The sequence below is a fragment of the Papaver somniferum genome, unplaced genomic scaffold, assembly GCF_003573695.1.
Source record: "Papaver somniferum cultivar HN1 unplaced genomic scaffold, ASM357369v1 unplaced-scaffold_16, whole genome shotgun sequence".
Taxonomy (NCBI): domain Eukaryota; kingdom Viridiplantae; phylum Streptophyta; class Magnoliopsida; order Ranunculales; family Papaveraceae; genus Papaver; species Papaver somniferum.
In genome coordinates, this window is record NW_020625486.1 from 2,097,750 (window position 1) to 2,106,615 (window position 8,866).

The following is an 8,866-nucleotide window of genomic DNA, read 5'->3' on the forward strand; positions in this document are numbered from 1 at the left end:
AATAACATTGCCAGTTATTTGACGACCTGGAATATAAGTTGACTGATTTTGAGAAATAAGTTTAGGCAGAAAGATTTTCAGTATGTTGGTTAAGATTTTAGAAATAATTTTATACGTAGTATTGCTCAAGCTAAAAGGCCGAAATTCACTCGGAGTAGAATGATTTTGGACTTTAGGAATTATAGTTATATACGTGTAGTTCAATTTTTTAAGTATGTATATTTTCCTGAAAAATACTTGGACAAGATTGATAATATCTGTTTTAACTATATCCCAGTGTGCCCTGAAAAAACCGGGTGGAAATCATCCGGGTCTGGAAAACCCCACTGATTCATATTAAAGAGAGTATTCTTAATTTTAGTTTCATCTGAAATCATAGTAAGCATAATATTATCAGCATCATGAATACAAGGTTCAATAACGTTACTAAGGAGGTCAAAAATTTTCACATTATAATAAGGGGTCTACAGCCTCCAAATTCTCACTCTTTTAAAGCCCCTGCAAAATAGGATTTTTGATAAAAGGCCAGCCCAATAACATGTTTTTTCGTCCCATAAAGTCATATGGGCCATGTTTAGTGAAGCCATACACTACAAATATTTGTTTATTTTTTTCGAAGGATGTTTTTAGGCATACCTAAGTCTTTCTAGGCATACAAAATGATAGTCCCGTCTTGAGTAACCTTATAAGGGATATCTTATGGATAGTTCAATTACTTATATACCCTTAATACAAAAATCTAAAATCAGTTTTCTAAAAAATCAAAATCATTTTCCCTTAACATCTCTTCTTCTTCCTCCTCTAGCCGAACTCTTCCCCTCCCGCGAAAAAAAAAATTCATCACCATGATTAATTATCGATTCGCAAATTTTTATTGACGATTAAATTCAACTACATAATGATTCGTACAAAGAAAAGCAGGGACTAGGCAAACCAAATCGTCTTTTAATCCATCAATTGAAGAAGAAGAATCAATTGAAGATGAAGGTGTAGAAACTGAAAATAAACCACCAATTGAACCAACTACATCTACAACTCCGTAAATGAGGATAAGAAAGTAAGTTTTACAAACCCAATTCCTATTTGTTGTTTTTTATCGATTAAATGACGGTTACGGTGTTGGGTTCGGCTCAAAATTGAGTTGCGTTTTTAGCCGAACTGTTCTTCACAAAAGCTTCATGTAAGTGTATATGAATAGTTTGGCATGAAATTTCAAGCCGAACCTAGTCACAGATAAAGATTCGTAGGGGTTCGGTGTATTCGACATTCACATTATATGCCGAACCAATACAAAATTCTTACCCCAACAATTATCAGGAATATAAATGATCAGGTTCGGCTTATATAATACTTATGTAAATAGCCGAACCATGTACTACCAAAAGGTTCGGCGCTTACGATTTTCTCAATATAAGCCGAACCTCACATAATTTTTCTTCCATATCACACAGGATTAGGTTCGGCTCATTATGACATTTTTAAACAAACCGAACTAGTTGGTTCGGCTCATAATAATAACACTTTCAGCTTGCTGAACTGTTCATTAGTTGTCAATATCCAGGTGGGTTCGGCTGATATATTAAGCCAAACATATTCCAGACTCGCCGAACCTTAGTGAAAAAACACAAACTCTTTATGATTTTCAGCTACAAAAGTGAGATTAAACATAAGATAGAAGTGTACCCTCCCCATCCATTGAATCAAATTCAAGATTTTTTCTCATTTTCCCCTTCTTCTTTTTCCCTCCTCATCCACTGACAAAAACTTTCTTTATGATTTTTTTTAAAAAATTTCATCGTCGTGATTAATCGTCGATTCACGAAAATAAGTAAGTTCCATAGGATAAGAAAGTAAGTTCTACAAACCCAATCTCTTATTTGATATTTTTAATCCATTCAATAGGGTTAATTCCATAAAACTTAAGGTTTTAGATGGTTTCAGATCAAGGTTCGACGCATAATTTAGGTGCGTTTTGAGTCGAACCTAGGTTCGGCGCATAATGTTGTTGCCGAACCATGCTCTGTTAGTTTGCAAAATAAACTAGGTGTAGGTTCGGCTCATATTTTGTTTTACGGGTTGACTTAATGTGTTCGACTTGTTATCAATTTTCATTATAAGCCGAACTAGGGTCTAGAAAGTGGGTTCGGCTCGTATTGTGTTTTACGGGTTAGCCGAACTGTTCATTAGTTGTCAATAACCAGGTGAGTTCGCCTGATAAATTATGCCGAACATATTCCAGACTCGCCGAACCTTAGTGAAAAAACACAAACCTTTTATGATTTTAAACTACAAAAGTGAGATTAAACATAAGATAGAAGTGTACATGGAAGCATTGGGTTCCTCATATATGTATTCATCATCCGGATTTGGCTCATAAAAAGCATCATATTGAGTTTGTGTTTGAGCTTGAGTTTGTGTAAAATCATTCTCATAATCTAAGAAATCAGCCATTTGGGAATCATTGTTGTAGTTGATGTGTATTTTCCTAGGTTTTTTAGATGAATAATGACCTTCCTCATTCTCCATTGAATCAAGAAATAAATTTTCTCACTTTCTCCTTCTCCTTCTCTCAATAATTTTTTTTCCCCCAAAATTTATCATCTACACAAACAAACTTTATAATTCTGAAAATTAATCACTAAATAAACTTTTTAATCACTAATCCAGATTATTAACACTAATACATAAAGAGCAGATTTGTCATATAAATTTTTTTGGGTAGTTGCTTTCTGATTTTATTATTTGACATCCATTTTTTGTCTTTACTTGATATGCTTAGAAAGTTTTTGGTATGCCTAAAAACAGCTTGTTTTTTTTTTTTTTTTTTTTTTTAATGTAGATCCATTTTTCAATTTGATTTTAAGAAATTAAACGGTACATTATCCACAACCCAATCGACATTGCCAAAAAGGGTATGTAACTTCAGAACTTGAAACTTTTGGGAGAAAATAGAAACAGAGAAATGGCTTCTTCGCTCTTCTTCTCTGTCTCTTCATCATCTCCCTTTCTCTCCTCCACAATAAAACCCCATTTCTCTCAAACAACTAAACACAATCTCTACTTAAAAACTTCACCTTTCACTGTAAAATCCATCTCATCACCGGCAACTAACACACCATTACCATCAGTTGATAACTTCTGGGATTGGATCTGCAATCAAGGTGTTATATCAAACAAGTCATCAGCAGGTATAAAACCAGGAATCGTACCTGAAGGACTTGGTTTAATTGCCCAGAGAGATATATCAAGAAATGAAGTGATTTTAGAAATACCCAACAAATTTTGGATTAATCCAGATTTAGTAGCTTCTTCAGAAATTGGGAAATTTGTCGGTGGATAAAAACCTTGGGTTTCTGTTGCTTTGTTTCTTCTTAGGGAGAAAGCCAATAAGGATTCTAAATGGGCTAGTTACCTTCAAATTCTTCCAGAGAAAACTGATTCTACCATATTTTGGTGAGTTTGGGTTAATCCAATTTCTTGTAATTTTTCTGTTTCAAGTCTCTTAAATAGTTCGATCGTTAATAGATTAAGTTTGATGTCTCCAGTACAGGTCAGAAGAGGAGCTTTCTGAAATTCAAGGTCAGTACATATCTCTAGTTTATGGATTAGACTGTATGTTTTAAGCATTAGTAGACCAGCATAACAACGGCTGGATAATCATGTTATAAATGAGGTCTTAAACAAGCTGTTTAAGCTAAGTTAGCTATTTCCATCACACCCAATTTTAGCGTATTCTGCACAGGGACACCAATTTTATATGCTGCTAATCTGTTCCTGTCTCAGATAATGAGCCTACTTGACTATGCTTTATACTAGTAAGTACTGCCATGGTGGGTGCGGGCGGTAGTTTTGATGTTATTTCAAGGCACATTGCAGTGAATTGGGAGACATTGGAGTGGGAATTGGAAGACATTGTACTGAATTATACTTTTTGGTTAAGGGGGATTCTGGGTCATTACAAAGGGCCTCTTACGATAATGCCGTGAATTAGAAGAAATTATTGCGTATTGGAAGAAATTATAGTGAAATTGGAAGGCATTATAGTTCTTGCTTAGAGGACACCTAATTTGTGAGTGACAGTAATCGCTTTTAGAAACCACAAAAGGGCATCTGACGCTGGCTGAATATGCCTCATATCAAATTTAGTACTAATATCTAAGAGTTGGAAATAATTTGGTGTACCCATAGATTGTAAAGTAACCATTGTTCTTAGTCTAATCTAGTCATTTCATGTCAACTTGTATTCTCTAATTCAAAAGTTCAGTATAAGGTCCTGGTTTATGTAACCAAGATTGGGTTTGATTTTCCTGCAGGTACTCAACTATTGAGCACAACCTGGGGTGTGAAAGAATATGTGCACAGAGAATTTCTCAATGTCGAACGAGAAGTTATACTTCCCAACAAGCACCTTTTTCCTTCAATTACATCAGACGACTTCTTTTAGGCATTTGGTATACTCAGATCAAGAGCATTTTCACGCCTTCGTGGTCAAGATCTTGTTCTAGTCCCTCTAGCCGACTTGGTAAGATATCTATCACTCTTTAAATGTTTTTAATAGAAGTAGAATGTGCAGTAGTCTCTGTAAGTTAGGGGAAGAACTAAGATATCTGCATAGATCTTGATATTCTGCTTACTTGCTCAAATTCATTGCCTTCACTGTCACATAAATGAACAAAAATGGGCTATATTGATTAAAAAATCAGCATAAACACTAAGATAGTAGCTATACTGAAAAGAACACCATTGCGTCAGAAAAATAACATTTCACCGCACCTATTGCAGTCGGCCAATTAGAAAGCACCATAGTTAAAGAAATTCCTTCATGAAAGCTCAATTATACAAATACAACACTTCACCTCCTTGACGATTGAGTCAAAAGTCTTTCATGGAAAGCCGTTTATTCCTCTCCAGACATATTTTCCATCACACCGCAAAGGGTAAAAACTCCCATATTTTCTTCTTCTTTGATCTCTTTTTTTATGTCTTCAATCCCATATGGAATCCCTCGCACTATTTCTTAAACACCCAAGTCATCTTGGAACTCTCAGAAAATAATGCCAGACTTTTCATGTTACTTCACAGAATCAGAGATCAATAAGAGGTGGTCATTAGACTTTTCTTGTTACCTCCAACAGTTCATGCTGCTTTAGATTCCTGAAGAAGTTGAAATGTGTCTTAATTTGTCACCACCATCTCCCTCAGTATTGCAGTTTGGTTCCAAGTAATTTTGAATAAAGCTCAAAACATACTTGATGCCTTTTCTTCCAATCCAGTTGATGTGAAGGGCCTTGTTCATAAGTCTCATTTTCTTCTCACCAAGACCATCGCTAGATTCTTTAGCAAACAACTTCTTGTTCATAGAATTAGTAGACCCCATACGAAATTTTTCATGATTTTTCTCAATATTCTTTGCAACTGAATCAGGTAACTGGAAAAGAGAAAGATAATAGGTTGATAAGCTAGCCATTACGCCTACACTCTTGACCAAACAAGCCAGCCTCCTCAGGAAAAATATCTCCTTTTCCAAGTACTTAGCCTTTTCTCAAGTCACTGCAAAATCACATCCCCAAAACCTACACACTTTGAATAGTTTCCCATGGTAATTCCCAAATAAGTAAAAGGAAATGCTACCAGCTCAGACCCAAACAAGGTTGCACTACTAACAGCATTTTGAGCTCCTCCCGTACCAGCCACTGCTCTTTTTCTAAAGTTGACTTCTAAAGCAGACACTACCTCAAAGCTAACAAAATGTGTTTCGAGTTCTGCACACGGTCTTCAGAAATGTTAATTTTTATTATATCAAAATATAAGATTTGTTTTCTTAAATCATATCTAAACAAGCTGAAGAAGGATGACGATCTTGAAAATTTCAATGACAATTATTTATTTGTTTTACAAGATCAACCACAGTGCTAGCATAACTACGGAGAATGTTGCTTGGGAAATCAAAGGAGGAGGTATCTTCTCTAGGGATGTCTTTTTTTCCTCGAGGACTCCTGTTTCTGTAAAGTCTGGTGAGCAGGTAAATCTTCTAATAATACCCCACAATGTAAATGTTGGGAATTGGTGGGCTATTTAAAAAAAATTAGATTTGTAAAATGTGGGTTAATTTCACGGCAGATATATATCCAATATGATGCAGGGAAGAGTAATGCTGAGTTGGCATTAGATTATGGCTTTGTCGACTCAAGGCCAGATCGCAATGCATATACTCTGACGTTAGGGATTTCTGACTCAGACCCATTTCTCGGTGACAAACTGGACATTGCCGAGTCTAATGGTCTTGTGGGTGAAACTGCATACTTCGATATCGTCTTAGGCCAGCCCCTTCCACCAGCAATGCTTCCTTACCTGCGTTTGGTAGCTCTTGGTGGTCTAGATGCATTTCTCTTGGAATCTGTATTCAGAAACGCCGTATGGGGCCATCTTGAGTTGCCCATTAGCCCTACCAATGAAGAGCTAATATGCCGAGTTCTGAGAGAAACCTGCAAAACCGCGCTCTCTAAATATGCAACCACCATCGAAGAGGTAACTTGACCTTCACTTCTGTTTAACAGTTCCTTGTCCAATGCGGAACTACTAATATCATGCATGCACAGTTTGAGCAACATAGCTAAACTATCTAAGACACCGCTGACTTGAACTAAACCGACTTGACAAGTATGGTCTTGCAGGATGAGAAGCTACTTGAGGGAGGGAATTTGAGTCCAAGGCTTGCAGTAGCACTGGGAATAAGACTTGCGGAGAAGAAGATTTTACAACAAATCGATGAGGTCATCAGAAACAGAGAATTAGAACTAGATGAGCTTGAATACTACCAGGAAAGAAGACTTAAAGATCTAGGCTTGGTTGGTGACCAAGAAGATATCATATTTTGGGAACCCAAGTAGAAGTACTAGCAAAACCATGTTTGTCTCCCCTTTGATAAAAACAAGTCTTGTGATTTGTTAAACTGCTAAGTATCCGAAAATGGATAGAAATGTTCACGAGATGAGGAGGAGTGCTCAAGTACTGCACTGGTTGATTTTCGTCGTGCACCCTCAATAGCTTCCCGAGCTTGAAAATGTAAGTTTTTTCTCTCATTTCTGTTCTCAGTTATAGTTTCGGGCCTTTCGGCTCAGCGCTTTGTTGTATAATTCGAGACATGTAACTCCTATAATCAGAACAATTTTTTTTTATGTCAAATCTATTTGGTCAACATCATTCTTCATGTTCTTGGGATAAACTATAACCAAAACTAAGGGTACCGATTTCTAAACTTCTGAAACTGAACCGACCCATTCAGAACTGAATTGACCCCGTTCAGTGCAATTACTTAACTATTTTCTGGCCGACTCTGTGAATGTAACATGATATCAGTATTTGTTCTTATTCCTCCTGCAACGCGAAATGCATTCGTGCAATAATAAGACTTGTAGGTTTTCATAGATTTTTTTTTATTTCATCTCTATTCGGATTCAGATTCAGCACTCTGCAACCACTCAATGAAGGGCTTGACATTCTTCAATATCTGTGAATTTTTGCTACCACTAGCAGCAACCTCTTCATTGTACCACTGAACAATGTGCTCTTCCTCCAACACATCCTCATCATGGAGTGTTTTCAGAACTAATGCTATCTCCTTCACAACCTCAGGGCCAGACTTTTCACAGAAATAATCAATAGCTTGCAGGAGAAGAATCTGTGATTCTTCGTAATCATGAGTTGCAGCAGCAAGGTAGTTCTTCTTCTTCTGCACTTCCTTGGAAAGTCCTTCGTGTACTCCTCCAAAAAGTGCGTCAATAAAGGCGTTCATGACATCCTGTGCCGTTCAGAGATCATAACTTGACCTTCTCAACTAGTTGTTTGTGAGCCTCGCCTGCTTAGAACGATGTAAGCAGTTAGTTTAATTTTTTTTTTTTTTTGCTTAAATATGTAGTGTCACACGTATAGACGGCATCACCCAACTATATACTTGTAATTTATGATTATCAGATTGGAAAGTATTCAAGTAATGTACGTACTTGCAGTTAAATCCCTTTCCATAATTTCAGTGTGACGTTTTAGGTCGTATATATATCCCGCAATGGGATTCACATCTTCCAACACGTCAACCATTTTGTCCGACCTCCTTATTACTTCCTCCTCCAACCGCATGTACTGATCTATTGTGTCTTTAGTTATAGGCTGATCATCCATGAATTGGGGATCTTCATCCCCATCACTATCTTGGTACTAATCTTTGGAGATCAGCAAGTGTGTTACGTATGACACCCTGTAGGCGTTCCGTATCATTATCATAAATTTCAGCACCATAATCATCAGCACATTCTAATTTTTGCTTAATATCTTCTGGAAGCAGCTGGGCATGAGGAGATTCTAACATTGCAGCTTTCATCTGTTTCAAGCATCGAACAAACAATTTTCAAAGGGGCAGTCATGAACTAAAATGCTGATCAAGAAGGATACATTCGAGGTAAAAAAAACAGTTTAAAATAAATAACAAGGAATTATTTAGAACCTTCAGTTGTCGTCTCTTTATTCTCAAATGCTTGTACATTGCAACCAGACACCTTTGTTTGTTTTCAATTTCGGGATCAACCAGTACAGTCTCAAATTTCTGGCAAAAGAAACACAAGTCATCATCAGTAATTTTGATTTATATCTAGTATCAATCATCGCAGTAAGAATGTGTAGTTACTTCAAGGATTTTCAAGTCCTCAAATGCATCTTGACGTAGAACATCATCATTACCAAAGGATGGATCAAGTAGTACATTGGCACATATATCCTTGTGAAAGCTTAGTAGGGTGTTTATCTTATCATCCTCAATAATTTGCCGGATCGTTCAGAATATCACTCATACCCTCCCTGGAAAAATCAAAAA

The 8,866-nt window shown here is 36.5% G+C and overlaps 1 pseudogene; it reads left to right on the plus strand.

Annotated features, from left to right (window-relative positions):
• Positions 1-2,913: 2,913 nt before the first annotated feature.
• LOC113337458 lies at positions 2,914-7,185 on the plus strand (annotated as a pseudogene).
• The last annotated feature ends 1,681 nt before the right edge of the window (positions 7,186-8,866 follow it).